The sequence below is a fragment of the Ischnura elegans genome, chromosome 5 (genome assembly GCF_921293095.1).
Source record: "Ischnura elegans chromosome 5, ioIscEleg1.1, whole genome shotgun sequence".
Classification (NCBI taxonomy): domain Eukaryota; kingdom Metazoa; phylum Arthropoda; class Insecta; order Odonata; family Coenagrionidae; genus Ischnura; species Ischnura elegans.
This window is the reverse complement of record NC_060250.1, coordinates 83,577,736-83,596,674: the sequence shown is the minus strand read 5'-3', so window position 1 is coordinate 83,596,674 and position 18,939 is coordinate 83,577,736. Positions and strand designations below refer to the sequence as shown.

Sequence of the window (18,939 nt, the reverse complement as noted above, 5' to 3'; positions counted from 1 at the left end):
TAATTTTTCATCGGTCATTAATGGGCTGCACGGTTACTATAAGGTAATTTAATAATACATAATAAAAATTTATAATATTATTCTCATGGAAGGAATGGTGGAGAGAAACCCGGCGTCGGAATAAGCCTACTCTTAAAGAAAGGGCCAAGGGTACCACGGCTTAACGTCACATCCAACGGACGAATTCGATACCTCCACTGCAAAAACCATGGCCAAGGTGGCCATGGCAAAAACGCTCAACAATCGTCCACCGAATCAAATCGGTGGCTACGATTTGATTCGGTGGGCGATTGTTGAGCGTTTACACAGTGGAGGTATCGAAGTGTTGAGCTGGAATTGTCCTCCAAGCAACTCTCAAGCAGGGTTCGGGAAGTCTCTGAAAATCTCTGCCACCGCTGAAACTTGAACCTGAGCCCACGGAATGGAATGCCAACACTATAGCCATCACACCAACCCGATCTCCCATTCCTAATTTCATTTGTTTATCGCACTCTTCCATGGTATATTCATTGTTGTTTCCCTCAAGCCGTATATCTTGTGGAACAAGATTTGATGCTTTCCCAGCGAAATATGAGGATAAAACTTTCTTAGGATTCCCTCCGGGTTGAAAAATGCATAGCAGTAATATAGTTTTCAACCCGGTGGGAACCCTGAGAAAAGTTTACCCCCGTATATCTCGTGTGTTCTAATTAATTGGCCCCATTTCTAATGGATCCTTAATGTTTTCGCAGCATCTCCCATCCCGTGATGGTACGTCGTCATTATTTTATTCCCCTTTTCTACAAGAACTTTTCTAAATTATATTTTCTATTCGACCAAGATTTTTATAATAAATACATCATATTAAATTTGTCAGCTTAAAAGTCGTCAAATTATTTACAAAATTCAAAGGAAAGTTGTAAAAATTAAATTAAGTATGTGTTGCAATCAATTGTGCTTGATTGTATTGAATTCATGATAGGTTTTCCAGTAAAGTGATACTAGTCAATCAATAAATTTCATTCAGACGTCCGTGGACAATAAAAGGGGCCCAAGCATTTTCGTTCCCATTCCTGGAATGCAGCGTTGCGATGCTTCTGGTAATAAATCACTTATGTAAGTTTAAATCCAAAGTGGTTACCCTCTCGATATAACTGCTTTTCTTTATTTGAATATCCAATGCTATGCCGAAATTTTTCGTCAATGAATGTTTTATTCCCAAATATTTCTTGCCTACAATTTTCTGTATTTTCCTCGATGTTGGATCAATATTGTTTTTAAATTTATTCCTAATGACTGAAATAGCAGTACATCGATAAGTTGGTTAAGTATGTAGTACATAAATATCCAACCATTCTTTCAACCCATTTACGCGTATGCTTTCGTACAAATTTTGGGAAAAATTATCGTGGGCTATGTGTCGGCATTCTATAACTAGAACCTTCGGGTCATCTATCCTTCGACGCGTGGCAATTTCAAATCAAAGGGTTCGTTTAGCTTTTTCAATCAAAAAATATTTTCCATTCACCAGCATGCATATATTTTAGTTGGATCGTTTTGTAACGTAAGCACATTTATGAGCGATGTGGCACGCAAAAAGGTCAGGAAATTGAAAATCGATGACCTATAAATCCAATTTTTTTTAAATTCGTGATAGCCAAACCTTCTGACAGCGCCATCGATTAATATTCAATGGGAGTTTTTAAGCTAAATATTTTTTTGCTATATATGTTTTTTTCCACTTTGGAGAGACAAAAAAGACATCGGAAAGACGTTAGTTAGTTGGCAACGCTAGGCACAGGAGATTGGTCATATTTAGTCTGTATTAAAATCGTATTTGAACGCACCATTTTACTCGTTGACGTATCACTAATGATGGAACCATATTTTTTTAGCATAGAATGCGTGATGTAGAAACGATCACAAGTATAAGATTAGGGAAAGAGACTGTAGGACCGATAGATTTAAGATGACGTTTTTTCCGCGTACAATAGGGGACCTGCGATAGTTTAGCCCTAGGATAGCTTGACTCGGACTATATAAAATAGGTTCCGCAGGTATAGTTAATAAGGAATCATCCATTAATTATGTGAGGCGTTTAGGGAGGGAGGGTGTCAATCCGATTCTCACCCAATCTCACGAGGGGAAGAGGGGGGTCATGGCAATTCTCACGTAATTTTTTTAACTGCAAGAAACAGTGTAAAACTGCCATCTTAGTAATCTTAAATACTAGTTTTAACTGATTATCAAATAAAAATACGTAAAGAAATTATTTTTTAATCCAACACAATGAAGCATAGATTAACGTATTTACACTGGCACTACGCATTTTGAACAATCTCACGTGAATTGGAGGGAACTAACTGTAAATGTCACGACTACTATCTTCATGCATTTCTTGGTATGTCATAACTCATGCATGATTCACTTACTATGCTAACTTTTAGTTTTCTGTTACTAACTACTATTGGCGCAAAAAAGGTATAACACGGAACTTTAAGCATTTGTATGAAATAATGCCGAAGCTCCATAAGGTCATGTCATTTATCGCTTTGCTAATTGTTTAGTCAACTTCAACAATAAATAATTAAGCATTGTTTAAACGTAAACGTTAAGCTTCTACGGTCAAAAGAGTGAAGAAGAACAGGCGAAAAACTATGAGAACGGCGAAACGATCGTCTTCTTCATCTCGTCATGGACAAAATATTCGATTGGTGCATTTAATTGTATTTTTTTATTGAGATTACAGTGTCGCATTACAAAAAACTTTTTAAAACTATATTTTACCCGTTCTTCGATTTTTTTAAATGGCCAAAAGGTAGATTTCAATTTCCGAGGTGTACAAAAGAAAATGAATATCGAAGTTACGTATGCTACATGTAAAAAAAATATTTATAAACTTTTCATGTAAGGAAATGTTTATATTTTTCCCCTTACTTAAAATAAACCAAAAAGACGAAAATCTTCGTTTTGGTAGAGCGCAATTCTCCGGGGCAGTTATCGTCTTTTTGGTTTACAAGTTTGAGTTTGTTCTGAGTATCTGAGCTTTTTTTGCGATGAGAAACCTCCTTACCGTACATTGAAAATATTTTACAAGGCAACTTCGAAGATAATCACATTGAAATGATGTTTTACTCCTTTTCTACTGGTCGCATTTCGTATTTTTTGGCGACTGGCTACTTCTTTATGACTAATATGATTCAGAGCTTACTGAGCAAACCTTTTTCAACATTTGTCTGCATTTGAAATATTTAAAAGAAATAATCTGAACAAAATATTGCGGTGAAATTTTCTAATTTGCAGGCAAATGCTGTCCAGGTTATACATTTATTCCTTGAATATTATAATATGATGAAATAAGTTTTGTGTAAGTTATTCGTCATAAAAAAACATGTTCAGTAGCGTAGTGTAGAGGGCATATGTACGAATATGTGCTGGAGAGCTTTTGTGGCCGGCGCCGGCAATGGGGTAGTTTCCTTCATGAAAGAAAACGAAAGGCATTGATTGCGATTCGTTACCCACCATTACTGTATTCATAATATACAAATTATTACGTTTTAGAAATGCCGGTTTAGACGAATGGCAATGGTACATTTTTATCCTCATTTGAAACGGGCCAGATTGGCGCCCATGCGATGCCACTCCACGTGACGTCACAGGGACCTAGTTTCTATACGAGAAGATAGGAGTTATAAATCGTCTGAGGTTACCAATGCATGCATGAGGCGCAGAGCTCAGGGAAAAATGTCTTAATAATCACTTATTAAAACTGGCTAAGGTCGGAAAGTTTTCTTCATTTGATAAGGTATTAATAATCCTTATTTAAGCCAAGGGCTACCAGCCAGCAGGGTACTCAGCTACCCGCTAGTAGCCTGCGTCGTATCAGCGCTCAACTCGCCTCAAGGTCACCTCACAGGGCGGCAGCGGGAACCAGAAATACGCCACACGGAGAGATTTCCCAGCATTCATACTTACGCGTCGCGTTTTCGCGCGCTTGAAATTTTTCACTTTTCATTTAATCGCGAAAAATAGATATCGTCATGTAAAAATCTAAAAGCGTGAAATACGTACTCCAGGAGTAATAATCTTTCGATTTAGGCAAAAAAAATAATAGGAAACCACCCTAATAGTGTATTCATAATTTTCTAATTATTTGGTTTTAGAAATCTCAGTTTAGACGAATGGCAATGGTTAATTTTAACTGCATTTGAAAAAGGCCAGATTGGCGCCCATGCGATGCCACTCCACGCGACGTCACAGGGACCTAGTTTCTACACGAGAGGATAGGAGTTTTACATTGTCTGAGATTACCAATGCATGCATGAGGCACCGAGCTCAAGGAAACATCTCATAATAATCACCCATTAAAATTACCTAAGTTCGGAAAGTTTCCTTCGTTTGATAGGGTAATAATAATCCTCATTTAAGCCAAGCGCTACCTGCTAGCAGCCTGCGTCGTATCAGCGCTCAAAGCCTCGCCTCAAGGTCACCTCACACGGCGATATCTGGAAACAGAAATACGTCACACGGACTTTTCTCAGCATTCCGACTTACGTTTGCCGTCGCGTTTTCGCGCGCTTGAAAATTTTCACTTTTCGTTTAATAGCGAAAAATAGATATCGTCATTCGAAAATCTAAGAGCGTGAAATGCGTACTCCAGGAGTAATAATCTTCCGATTTAGGCAATAAAAAAATTATAGGAAACCACCCTATCCTTTCTGCGCGGCGCCGCGCACCTGAGGCTCTCTGTGTTATTATTCGCCCATAAAATTGACCGCGACCGAAGATGCGACCCAGCTCATGCGTCCTCGAGCTATCTCCGAAATTTCACGGTTACCTTGGTAACCATGAAATGCCGAAGTAACCAGTAAGAAAATTCAAGCGTCGTTAATATGAATTTTGAGCAATTACCTGTCGGTCACTTGTCTGACGCCTGCAAGATCGTAACGAGCGAGGGGCAGGGATTGCCTCAGTAGCGGATACAGAAAAAAGTTAAGGGGGCACAAAACATACCTTGAGCTGCCTTTACTTTAGTCGTGAAGAAAAATAAGTTGCATGCAAATTTTAACCAAGTTTTATTTTTACTGATTATACACTTATTCAAGACAATGCCATCTTATGATCTAAAATAGTTACAATTGTGGTTCTACAATGTTATAGAATGGAGGCGGCACCGCACCGCAAGGGGGGGGGGCGCCCCCTACGCCCCCCATATGTATCCGCCACTGGATTACCTTCACCTCCACACGTACCCTCCTGAAAAGTTACCCCTCCCTAAACGAATTTTACAGTAGGTACTTGATGAAGGGCTACGACAATGACGCCAAACTTTGGTGCTATTCATGTTTTTTGAAAAATATTATTTTGAAAAATATTATTTTGAAAATTTAAAAATGAGTAATAAGTGCATTAGAATTGTTCACATTCGAGTACTTTGATTTCGAGTACACCTCTTACGGCCGCGTTAAAATGAAGAAGTTCCTTGGTGACCACATGAGAAGTACTCAACAAAAATTTCTGTTTTTGACAGCGTAAATATTTGTGACAGAAAGCTTGCTCTGGTATTTCATGTACTGTAGTATCTGTTTGTTTAGCTAAAGTTTTACTTGAAAATCATGTATCTTAAACTTATTACCAAATCGCACGTGCCTCCCCCCCTCTCGAATATGTTTCCGTATATTATATTATTATATATGCTGCGCATCGTCCAGTCGACTACAAAATGTTCGGTCACGCAAATATCTTTGACGCTGTTTGAAAATATTTAGCCTCGTGAATTTTTAAAATATTGATTTTTATGTGGAAACGGTGGTTCTTAAGAGTGATCACAATTTTGCGAAATGAATTGGCATTTTTTTTTTAATGATTTTTTTGTAAGATATCCCCCACGCCAAAAATATTGAGGTGAATCTCCTAGTATGCAGATGTAGAAAATTGAAGAGGATAAAAATTTTTGAACTCCCCACTCTTTTTAGCGGCGTAGTACAACGCGTAGAAGCGGGTTCGAGAGACGGCCAAGTGACAGCAACAGCGTATGCGTTTATCGGAGCGAATAATTTAACCTCTTAATGAAAGGGACGCTCAGTGCGAGTTTTTAAGGAAATAAAACTATTTTTAGAAAGCATTAATTATAGTTTACGCGTGCAAATCTGATCGCTAATTAGAAAGCATTAATTATAGTTTACGCGTGCAAATCTGATCGCTATAGATACAATACATTCTGAACTGAATATACTGTGTTTAGACCTTAGTTTTGCACGTAGGCGAGGATTTTTAATGCATTTCAAAATTACTTTTCGGACTTGCATTCTGTGATATAAAGCATTTTGCAATGTGCTATGTTATCTTTAACTGTTACTCCTACATAAACTCCTCACAAAACTGGCGAAAAATATCACTCCGCAATCAAACGCTTCCTTTTAAAACTCACAGTTAAGTTCGATGGACAGCTATTTATATTTCTAAGATTGTAACTAACTCTCTTAGGATTACTAATTACTCCCTAAGTATACGGTACTCACCAAGTTCAAATTCAATGTCCGCTAATATTCACTGCGACCAGTTCTCTCTTTTTTTGATATGTTGCACTATTTCGCCGCCTCCCTTCATCAGCCTCCGTGGCGCAATCGGCTAGCGCGTTCGGCTGTTAACCGAAAGGTTGGTGGTTCGAGCCCACCCGGGGGCGAAATTTTTTCATCCATAAAATGGTTTTATTGCATGTTTGTTTTCACTATCTGTCATAGTAACGGTATTGCATTCCATAATTCGTGTGATAAATTGAAAATTAAAGGCTCCTAAATTGCAATTGCAAAAACTTTTGACACCCTGTGTGCTAAATTTGAATTTTTAAATTAGGTTCCCAGGCTTCAACATTTTTTTACGTTCTTGACGTTGAAGCTCTCATTTCATTACTGAAATAAATGTAGCCACAAGTATAATTCTCTGAACTATTTTAGGTGTACTTACTATACAAATACAATGGCATTTAATCCATAATTGCAAGTTTCAATAATATAGCTAATAATAATACTAACAATAAGATGCAGTGGCGTAACTATAATAGATCCCCCCTAACCCTGAGAGAAATAATCGTATGCTATTGTTTTCCCTGTTGTGAGAATAATTTTTTCCTCATATTTAATCAACGAAGTATATTTCGGAAAATAAACTGCGTATAAATTTAATGATTTTTCAATAGTAAAATTAATTCCAAAGAAGAGCTAATAAATCTGCATTTCTCATCCTTCAGATTTGGGAAAGTTGAAAAATTAGCGACTGACTCTCATCTTCTTTAGAATGCTCACAAATGAAGTGAGTTCTGCAGACACTGCAAACAAATTTCTCCCACACCTTTTGGCCGAATCGTATGCAAATTACACATTAACGTGCTTTTCAAAGGTGATATTTTCACCAGAATCACACACTTCTCACAGAGGTTGTAGTCTGGTTGAGGAAAGCGATAAAAGAAAACATCCAAGGAAGACCACTAAGATAAACCCAGTCCCATGTACAGCTACCGGTCACAAGACACTTGTAGACTTCTAGCAAGCAAAGATTTGAAATGGATCCAAGGGTGGATGCAGGATTTTTTTCTGGAGGGGGCATAAACGTCTGACAAGCAAACGGTATTCTCCAAAATATTTTCTTTGTTTTAATATGAAATTAAATGATTGAGGCTCCATAATACACTAAACAAAAGGAACGTAATGATATCCACATAAAAATTTTTGTCCATTTTTTAAGCATCCTATTTTTAAGCTTCACATGCCCCCCTGCCCAGTGAGAAATGGGTGGTGGAATCCACGTGGAACCCACGTGGAGAATTAACGTGGATACCACGTGTTTTTGGTCGTGGAATCAACGTGGAATCCACGTGGAAATTTGGTGGAAAAATTAAAACAGCAGTAGGTGCTGTCCTAAAACCATTAAAACCTCAACCACTCTATATCTAAACCTTCTATATATGTGTCTACGATTTTTCCTGTGCTCTCATGGCTGCCTTTCCACGAATTATATAAAAATAGAATGTGCGATACATTTTCACATAACTAGCGTGGTTTCAGGATGATAAATGACGCAATGTCACCAGAGAGTTAAGTTGCACAAATTAGAAATTCTGTTTAACATTTTATGATAATCACCACAAATCCACTTGAAATCAACGTGGATTCCACATGGGTCCAACCACTCAATACCCACCACCACCAAATATCCACCACTCAACGTGGATTCCACCACCCATTTCTCACTGGGTGCGCCTCCCTTTAATTCGCCTATGATTGGATCCATTGGGAAGCAAAACGTAGGAAAATGTGAAATGATCAAACTAGTCCACTGGAATATTCTACCACAATATGCTTCATTCAAAGAAAGTCATAGCACTAATTGTAAGTGGGCAGACATTGCCACTGCGTGTTGCAATTATGATGTAGTGTGGTGGTAAGAAGTAAATTCCACAGTGGACTCGACAGCAAGCAACCTACATTTCGGCAGAGAAATTTGTTCCTTTTCATATAACCCTATTTTCCTATTTTGAGAGCACTAACGTAATTCCTTTCTCTAGTGTTCAACACCTGTCTCTGCTCAATTCTTGACTCAATTAAGGCTATTGCTAGTGGGGCAAGGGTGGATTCAGGATTTTTTTCTGGCTTTGAATTGAATTCATCATCATCGCCACAATGGAATAAATCAATTTTAATTGTGCAGTTCAAGTGAATCCCCCAAAATGTAACTCATCCCTCATCCAGATTTGTTCCTGGTATAAACTAATCCTTTCACATTTGCATATTTCATCCTTTAACATCCTTAATAACTTATCCTACATGGCTCATTTCAGGCCTCTCATAGCTGTTTGCCTGTGACTTAATAAGTTCCAAGTTCCATAGTTGTAAATAACAAAGGGTTGCTGAGTGAGTTTCTTCAGACACGCAGAGCTACGCTGGAAAATATTTCTATGATCAGGACACCCATTCTTATCCAATTACTCTTCCTTTTGCACCATGAGATGACTACATTCATCACTGAAACCCAAGCCGTGGGTGGCACAAAGTACCCATAAGCAGGCCAATGGTCTGAAATGGGCCCAATTAGCCTTCTGAGGATAAAATGCAAGCAATAGATATGAAAAGTTATAAAATTTGTGTAAAGAGATGTGGTTTAACAAGTAAGCAAAAGAGTGATGCAAAGCAAGAAGTCACCAACAAATACATTGCATAAAAACTCCATAGGTGGATTTAGAGGGGGTCACAGGAGTACGTGCCCCTCCCCCCCCCCCAATAAGCTTAAAATGTATACAAGATTTTTAATACGGTAAACATAACATTCATTTTTTTTTGTGTATTACAAAGCCTCAATCATTTAATTTAATATTATTAACTTTAAATAAATGAAGAGAAAATGTTCTACAGCAATTGTTATATTTGATTTTTAATCTCAAATATGAAAAGATCGCTGAGATCCTTGTGCCCCTCAGGAAAACATTCCTGGATCCGCCCCTGAAGGACTCGATTCCAAAGGAAGAAAATCACATGACCTAGACTGCAATGAAACTTTTCAAATATCTTTGCGACTGGATCAGTCGTGCAAACTCGAAATGTTTTGAGCAGCATTGAGGCAGGAAATGGGACCTGCGACACAATTAGGGTTGTGAGATTGGGAGAGAGAGAGGCGGGCATTGACATATTTGGAAATAAAGAAATAAAACTTTGTTAGGTTCACTATTATTTTAATATGGGCACGACCCATGTTTCGTAACCATTAAGGTTATACAGCTAATGGGGAGACCATTACTTTCGTGAAGTGATTTTGACGATTTTTGAACTCCCTACCCCCTTAGTGAGATTTGTATCGACCCCCTTCCCCTCTCTCTAATCTCACGTGAGATTGTTAAAAATGCATATTTTCAGTTAAAATACATTAATCTATGCTTCATAGCGCTGAATTTATTTAAAAAATACATTTTGTTTAATTATTTTTATTTATCGTATTTATCTGAATATAGTCCCCCCTTTTTTCCAAAAATGTGCATGGTAAAAGTAAAGGGGGGGACTACATTCAAACGCATTTTTAAAATTTTTTTCCCGAAACTGAAGCCTCAGAATTAGGGGGGGCATTATATTCAGATGGGGACTATAGTCTGAGAAATACGGTAAGAATAAGAAAGACTAGTCTTTAAGAATATGTACTAAGATCAGTGTTTATTTCTTGCGGAAAAAAAATCACATAATTCTTGCCAGGATCCCCCTCATATGAAATTGGGTGAGACTCGACTTGAACCATCCCCCTAAATGCCTCACGTAACCCATGAAGCTTACACCACGGAGGTCTGAAGGCCACTAAAGTTTCCGCAGGTTAGGCTCTGCCTATTGCACTTTGGTTGGTATTCAGGAAGTCATGTGCCCTCTGCCCTTACCCCCCAAAAACTTCGGCCTACCTCACAGCCGCAAAGATATTTGAAACAAACTGTTAAGAGGGCAACTTTACCAAAAAAATACCTAAAATAATACTAAAAATAATAAAATTCCTTTCACTGTTATGGAGCTATAGGAGCCACTGCAAACAATTTCAGTATGTTAAGAAACTAAGGCTCCCACATGACATTATCTGTTCTGAAAATGGAAAAGATACTTTACTCATTTGAAATCTGGTAAAAATTCACGAGTTTAAACTGCAATAAAATTGATGCACATGAATTACTTTTAAAATAATATGTAATGAGGGAAAATTAGGCACATCCTCTGGCTGTAATAATGGCCACTGTAGGTTAAAACTCTTGAATACAAATTAATTCCAATGCCATGAAATAAAGTTTATAATTCACAGAGATTTAAATATTCAAAGGGAAAACTGCAGAGAGTTATGGACACAATCTGACATGAAGAAAACCACAAACAAATGATATTAAAGCATGGTATTTTTTGTCATATTTTTAATCTTAAATGAAAAAAACATTTCCATGCATGTTTACATGATAGTCTCTAAATTCAACTATTATTTGCATGACTAAATAAAACACCATAAATCTAAAACCCATGAATAAAAAGTATCAACGAAATATATGTGCTAACAATGCCACAAAAATTCAAATATTTAAGGTAGCATGATGTAGTGTGGGTATATTATGACAGGCAGTCAACTTTTAGCCCTAAAGTACATACATATTATGTAGTAAAAAATAATATAAATTTGTATCAAAATATCTATAATAAATGGATCATCAAAATATCAGGAACTTGATTCAAAATATATTCCTACTACATGATGAATGGAAAACACAAAAATTCAAATATTTAAAGAGCAACACATATTAAGGGCATACATATGGAAGGATAGAATTGTCGAACGATCATTTTAGTAAAGTAGCTATGTAGCTTAATTATTAACATACATTACATATATTTCTTTCAACACAAAACATCTCATTAAATTATCAAAAATCAAACACTAAATGAACATTTTTGAGTAGATGATGCAGCTGTCTCTTGTGTGGGCATGTGAATTGTATGACATGACGTTCAATAATAAGTAGTTGCCAACCAAATCTGACTATGTATTCAATTGATCAATAAAATATACCTACAGCATTTCACAGAATAGAACATGTAACATTTAGCTTTAAATCAGTACTATTAGCACCAATAACACAAATTGCAATACACATGACCACTGAAATCGATCTCATGCTTAAAAGTTTTTAGGCTCTGTTGGATAAATGACTTCTTGATGTCTAATGGGCAGGAATTAAAAGGCTGAAAAAACAATGTTGGGAAATAAGATTACTTAAACCTTCAGCTGTAGAGGATACTTGTGCACTGGCAGACTATAGGAAAAATATTAAGTATGTGTGTGTTCATGCCTCTACATAATGAAGGGGCTCTTTCTACCTCAGTCCCTACCTATCTTTTAGACTCAGACTTTGTTCTTATTGGGAGACAAGTGGTGGTCCTTTCCCCTGACCCAAACCAGTTTCTCCTTCCCTCGTTTGTGGATTTTATGCTTCATCAAGGTCGGTTTAACACATTCAATGTGGACCCGATTTTCATGAAAGTCGTCAGAATCGGCCGATAAAATAAGAAAGAAAAATATAGATATGCTTTCACGCCATAACTTCCGTTCAAATACTGCTATTTACAAACGGTGCACACGGGTCGAAAGAGGGAAACTTGCTGAAGGCCATGCACACAATCGGAAGACTCGGAAGTGGATATTAGTTGTGTACAGAAAGGGCTCACGGCCCGAAGTCAGCTCCCGTCTCCCAGCACATCAATTGACTTGCTCCCTATCTCGGCTTGGATGGGACCATGTCAATTGACGTGCTCCCTGCTGAATGTGTTAAAGCAAAGTAAGCAGCCACGTAGCGTGCCAAACAAAAGGGGGCACCTAAGCCCTGGTTTATACCCCCTAAAATAATCACATTCAATATATATAAAAGAATAGGCACGTTACAACTTCAAGCTGATATTTAAATCTCGGCCTTTATTCCTAAAATATTTGTATTTATTTTAAAATGTATCCGGAAAGAATCCCTACTTTTTCGCAGGTTAGCAGGTTATGCAGTGGGAGGGCAGAATATTGTTCGCTTACACTAGAAAAATGTGTAGAACTGGCCCTGTGCTTCATTGCCCATATGTTGAAGAGGACTGATGCTCGAAGCATCAGTCCTCTTCAGCATATTCAGGCAGTCTTTGCTATCTCGCATTAGAATCCACTTGGAGGCAAGAGGTGATTTGATTTCATCAAAGTAATCAATAAATGACCAGGAAGCTCATTATAATAATCTCATTTGAAACAATTTAGACCGTACACTGTTTTGCTCTCTTGATTCTAAGTTCCACAAATTGATTGCCATGTGTTTTATGGAAGAAGGGGCAACCAAGTTCCTAACTTGCTCTGGTAAAGGTATATAATTATCATTACCAACATTACTTTTGTCACTGTTTGTCAGAATCTTGGTGGCAGGACTAGGAAAAGATGGTCAGGAAATAAATTAGTGTGGAAAAAAGACAGGCTCCATAAAGTTGGCATACAATGGAAGACTAATCATTCGACTACCACATCTTGAGAGTTAAGAATGCACCTAATCCTTTCGTGGGCATGGTAATGCACTCCCCCTCCAAAAGTAGATGTTTTGCATGCATTTCTTTCTGAATCTGATGTTTCCAGCTCATCCAAAAAGGGGGTAAAAAATCCATTCCATTCATTCTCATGACAACGGTATTTCAACTGTGTACAAAATCTATTCCTTAAAATTATTTTACACTTCTTCCAATAAATTGTCCAGAGAAATTCCTTAAATATTTTAAATCATTATGGTACAGAAAATATTTGAGAGCATCCTATTTATTATCCAAATGCATTTCCTTAAGTTGATGTACGTAACCTCCAGTAATGAAGTCCACTTCCGATGAGATTGGTTGTATTCACAGTGTATGACAGACATGGTCTACTTTAATGCCAAATACACTTTGCTTTGTAAACATTGGGCAGTTGCAATAAGAACATTTATTATCGCAAGAATCTTTGTCTGCATGATGTTTAAAGTGCTTCCGCGAATTAAAAGATGTGGAGCAGGCAGCACAGATAAACTTGCAACCTCGATCATGAACCCTTTCATTGCAGGAATGACTGAATAGAATCTCCATCCCTTGAAGGTAAGGATAGACATAGCCACTACAGAACTTGCAATGGCCCTTAAATCTGGCTTTGCACAGGTGTGCCTCACATCCTTTACCACAATTTTCCAAACACTTCTTCAGCCTGTGGTAACCCAAGTCTTCTTTCTTCACCAGTTGTCTACAGTCCAGGCATGTGGCTAAAGGTGGCTGGAATCTTCCATGAATGGCATCACTAGCAACCCCATCATTTTCATCTTCTTCTTCAACATAATGATGACTTACTGGTTCATCTTCCATGATGTGGATTATATTATAGAACCTGAATAATATAATAGTTTATAAAATAATAAAAATTACATAAACATACTATGTATGTATTCTTTATCTTCATTGTTCATAGTATTATTGAAAAATTACCTTTTGGTTTCAAGGTACTGTATTTATCTGAATATAGTCCCACTTTTTTTCCAAAAATACCAGTGGTAAAAGTAAATGGGGGGACTATATACTCATGCATTTTTAAATTTTTTTCCCATAACTCCCAAATCTCAAAAATGGGGGGGGGAATACATATTCGGAGGGGGACTATAGTCATTGAAATGTGGTGTTTTTTAAAATATACATAGACAGTTTCACAAGCATTCTGTTAAGTTAATTACATACAAATGAAAAAAATTCATCCATTACCACATTCCAGAATTAATGTTTGGAAGGAAATTTCTTAGCTTTTCTACAAAAACACACACTTTATTGCCGACTAGTTTCGGTTACACTGTACCATTCTTGAAAATGGTACAGTGTAACCGAAACTAGTTGGCAATAAAGTGTGTGTTTTTGTAGAAAAGCTAAGAAATTTCCTTCCAAACATTAAATATGGAATTCTACAAAGTAAAGGCCTCAACAATTCAGTGCTTCCAGAATTAATACTAAACATTCTGCAAAGGTCTCAACAGGCATAAAAGAGTTTGTGGACATCTTCTTTACTGTTTGAATTGTAAGGGGTTTTTCTATTCTGTCATACCCATTGATGAAGACTACAAAATAGCACAGTAACACATTTTCTTTCATGCGAAAAAAAATAAAAGACACCAAAAGATAATAATAAAAGATGATAATTCCCCTTCAGCATTTAGGTGGCAAAAAGGAAAACTTCAAAAATAATTTATGCATGCACCTAAAAGAGAGATTTAGGTCGGACATATTTATTGAAATCCTCTTATGCATGTGCTGGAGCAGGTATTCAGGAAATTTGAATAACTTCTCATGCAAAAAATATTGATTAGGTTAGTAGAATCAAATATTCAATGCATAAATTTAAAAATTATTAGTTAACTCACATTACTCATGAGTCAAAAAATAGCCCAACTACTCAGAGATAAATATACTCTTCAATCTTTAAAAATTACAACATTCTATTTGCACTATTTTTTCGCATAGTGTATGCACAATTGCTTATTAAATGTCACTCAACCATTTCAATGCAAACCAGTAACTTTGCTAGAGCCAGGACTTATTTTTCTTCAGGAGTAGTATCAAATTGCATTCACTATTTAAATTTTTTCACTTTATTTATCACCCTTGGTGCAAATTACTTTGCACCCACGTGTGTGACTGAATTCTAAGTTACTCATTCACCCTGCAGTGTTTTGGAAAATATCTACCACTAAATTTTCTCGCTAGAAATGTCTAATTAAGCACGACCTTCAACCCTAGCACCACAGTGCGAACATGATGTGGGAACTCATTATTCAGAGAACTCAGTCTGAAATTATCTTTGGAGAAAAATGGCTTGCTAATAAATCTGGTATCATGCCTTACCAACAATAGGGTGGTTTCCTATTATTTTTTTATTGCCTTAATCGAAAGATTATTACTCCTGGAATACGCATTTCATGCTCTTAAATTTTCAAATGACGATATCTATTTTTCGCGATTAAATGAAAAGTGAAAATTTTCAAGTGCGCGAAAACGCGACAGCTAAGTAGGAATGATGGGAAAAGTGACGTATTGTGACATATTTCTGGTTCCCGCTGCCACCCTGTGAGGTGACCTTGAGGCGAGGCTAGAGTGCTGATACGATGCAGGCTGCTAGCAGGTAGCTGAGTACCCTGCTAGCAGGTAGCGCTTGGCTTAAATGTGGATTATTACTACCTTATCAAACGAAGAAAACTTTCCAACCTTAGCCAGTTTTAATAGGTGATTATTAAGACATGTTTCCCTGAGCTCTGTGCCTCATGCATGCATTGGTAATCTCAGACGATGTAAAACTCCTATCCTCTCGCGTAGAAACTAGGTCCCTGTGACGTCACGTGGAGTGTAATCTCATGGGTGCCAATCTGGTCTTTTTCAAATGAGGTAAAAATAGACCAATGCCATTCGTTTAAACTGGGATTTCTAAAACCAAATAATTTGTATATTATGAAAACCCTAATGGTGGGTAACGAATGGCAATCAATACCTTTCGTTGTCTTTGATGAAGGAAACTATCCTATTGGAATATCCAGGCTGAATCCCAGACAAAGCCAAATGATTTTCCCATGGCAAATTTCACCCTATGAATAGATAACTTGGCACCCGTGTGCATGACTGCATACAAAGTTACTTGCTACATGCAGTAGGTAGGTACTCTTCATTTATGAATCATCGGATGAAGTCTACGCACCATTTTAGAACCAGGATAAAAAGCATCACTTGGGAAGGACAGATTCCAGGTGGCTGAAGAAAATGGAAGTAAAGGTTATCTACCAGCGGGAGAAAGTAAGGTAAATAAACTTGAAGACTGCAGTAAGGTTTAACACATTTTCTTCCGAGCTGAATATATCTTCCTGGGTTCAGACTATGTTGGGACTTGCTAATGGGTCATGGGTGTACTTCATACTGTGGTGTGACCCACTGATGAGCCACATATAGGTTCATCCTCTAGCCCTTGCCTAAGTTGTGAATGGTTTGCCAGTTCCCAAGGCACCAGTCAGTTTGGCAAGAGTGTGACCCACGGGTCATGTCTGCCCCAGTGTTAAATAATTTTTTTTCAAAGGTTGCATGACCCACACGTGGATCACACTTACCTTCCTAATACAACACTTAGTTTATCATGAATAGTGTAGAGACACCGATTTTTACATCTCTAGCGTCTAATTTTGCATAATGGGAGTGCTACAGTATAAAACATATATCGTATAACAAAGTAGCTGATTCACAAGAGGAAATCATGCTATCTACCACCACTTTCATAAAGTACACACGCCCATTTAAAATACAGATTAATTTGATCTCTTATGCATTCTTGTATGAAGACCTTCGTCCCATTGGATGAGATTCCAAGGCTTACTTTTCCACTACCAAAGGCTGCGTCCTTTCTCAGATGAGGTAATTGGTAGGTTCTGTTATGTATATTCCGACAATATTTCACATTACATTCTCGATCATAATTATCATAGTCATACCTTTCATCTGACAGCCTATCTGAAACTTCTGGTACCTACTACTTGAAAATTACTCCTGATAGGACCGCTCTAGGGGTCTTTGGAATCCCTATCCAACACAAGATTTTCTATATATAATTCTACCTTAAGGAAAGGTAGAATTATATATAGAAAATATGTAATACACTAATAATAATAATAATAATACGTACATCACAATAAGAAAATATGTAGATTCTGATTAGCATGATGCTCAGATCAGGCTAACCAGGTTTCTCCCTATCATTCCTTCCATTATAGCACTAATGACCTATGCAGTCAATAGCCTCCTTCAAATATCATGCCATAAATTTCTTCCAAAGCACCCTTCCAGCTACATTTGATTCGATACCTGGTGTGTTGCCAAAACGTTTCACATTTTTAACATGTGGTATTTTTTTACATCATTTGAGCATACACATCATCATTGAGGTTTAAATAGAATAAGGAAAATGGCTTTCACCTTAAACCTCGGCATGAGGGGTACACCAGTTGATTAAAAATCACTATTCAAAATATAAAAGAAGGCGATAACTGGAAGTAATGCAATTTGAAGATAATGAAAAACATATGTGTAAGGAGAATCGTATTCACACCTCCAAATCAATTTTCTTGGAGCATTAGCTCAAGAGAATGATGATGGCATGACTTTCTTACCTTCTTTAATATGAGGAAGCCATAAGTTTACAAATGCAGTATCTATCTGTGAGATGGATACACTCCTCAGAAAAATCTGGAATATCTAGTATTTCACTTGTAACCCAATTTTTAACGAAGTGAATTCCACATAGATTTACAATCAAATCCCTGTTTTATAATTTAAAAATCACCTTTGTAATCTCAGAGAACTTGAACCTTTACTGAGCACGAATCCTGATTAATTTCTGCTGATACAATAGAAATTCCTAACTGTCAACCCACCCAGAGGGATTCAAGTTTGCTTAGATAAGTGATAAGCTGTTAATTTTTATTCAGGAAAGTTAATTCACACCTATCTAAGAAAGAAAAAAAATCAAAATATCTTCTTTACTCAAAATCTTGATAACTGTGAGGAAAGAAGATGACTGGCTTATCTCCAGGAAGTGAGTTTGTGGTGATCTCATCACTGGTAATACTGTGAGATAGTGGAAGAGAGTCGGATGTAGTGATTTATAACAGCTGATATTTTAGTATGTAAATTAGTTTTGATGATAATATAACAGCAAACTCCCGATTATCCGGCTACGGTTGATTAGGGCTGCGGATTAACCACAACACAGCCACGGATGTGTGGTTTTCGAAACCAGGCCTTTCATGGAGCATACGAGTACGCAACCATGTTATCGCCGCTAAAAAGATTGCGAACTGGCGAAGAAAGCTCTCATTGAGTCCGGAAAGTGCTCTAAAATATCAGAATAACTGCATTAATAATAATAAATTGTTTGTTCTACGTAAATTATGAATATTACAAGAAATTTAAGTGAAAGTTTGGATTATTGGTGTTTCCCGATTACATATTCGTGCTGTCTCTTCCTATCATTAGCCCGGTTAACGGGAGTGTACTGTACATTCAAACATGACTTAAGTAAGAACTCTTCTCGGGATACCGCGCGGGTAAGATTATATGAGAGCGCCTCATATAATCTTACCCGTGCGGTATCCCGAGAAGAGTTTTCACATGTTGTTCGCCGGGAAAGTGTTAAATCTTACATGAGTTAAGTACTAAGAAAAAAATAACTGGACTAAGTTAAAGTTCCTTATTACAGTTTAAAATCAGTTAAGTGTAGCAATGACAACTTCTACATATTAGGTCTATGCTTTTAAGCTACTACTTGATTATCAGCCAAGCTAGTAGTAAGTTGCTCTTAATTTTCATGTTCAGTCATCGGTTATATTTCTCAAAAACA

The 18,939-nt window shown here is 37.1% G+C and overlaps 1 long non-coding RNA gene and 1 other non-coding gene across 2 annotated transcripts; one reads left to right on the top strand and one right to left on the bottom strand.

Annotated features, from left to right (window-relative positions):
- The first annotated feature begins 6,590 nt into the window (after nucleotides 1-6,590).
- Nucleotides 6,591-6,664, top strand: Trnan-guu. Its single transcript has one exon. It is a non-coding gene; the product is annotated as a tRNA-Asn (tRNA).
- A 5,857-nt stretch (nucleotides 6,665-12,521) lies between these two features.
- Nucleotides 12,522-17,983, bottom strand: LOC124159136. The gene is made up of 2 exons (XR_006864903.1): nucleotides 17,711-17,983; nucleotides 12,522-13,911 (listed from the first exon to the last, which is right to left on the bottom strand). It is a non-coding gene; the product is annotated as an uncharacterized LOC124159136 (long non-coding RNA).
- Nucleotides 17,984-18,939: the final 956 nt, after the last annotated feature.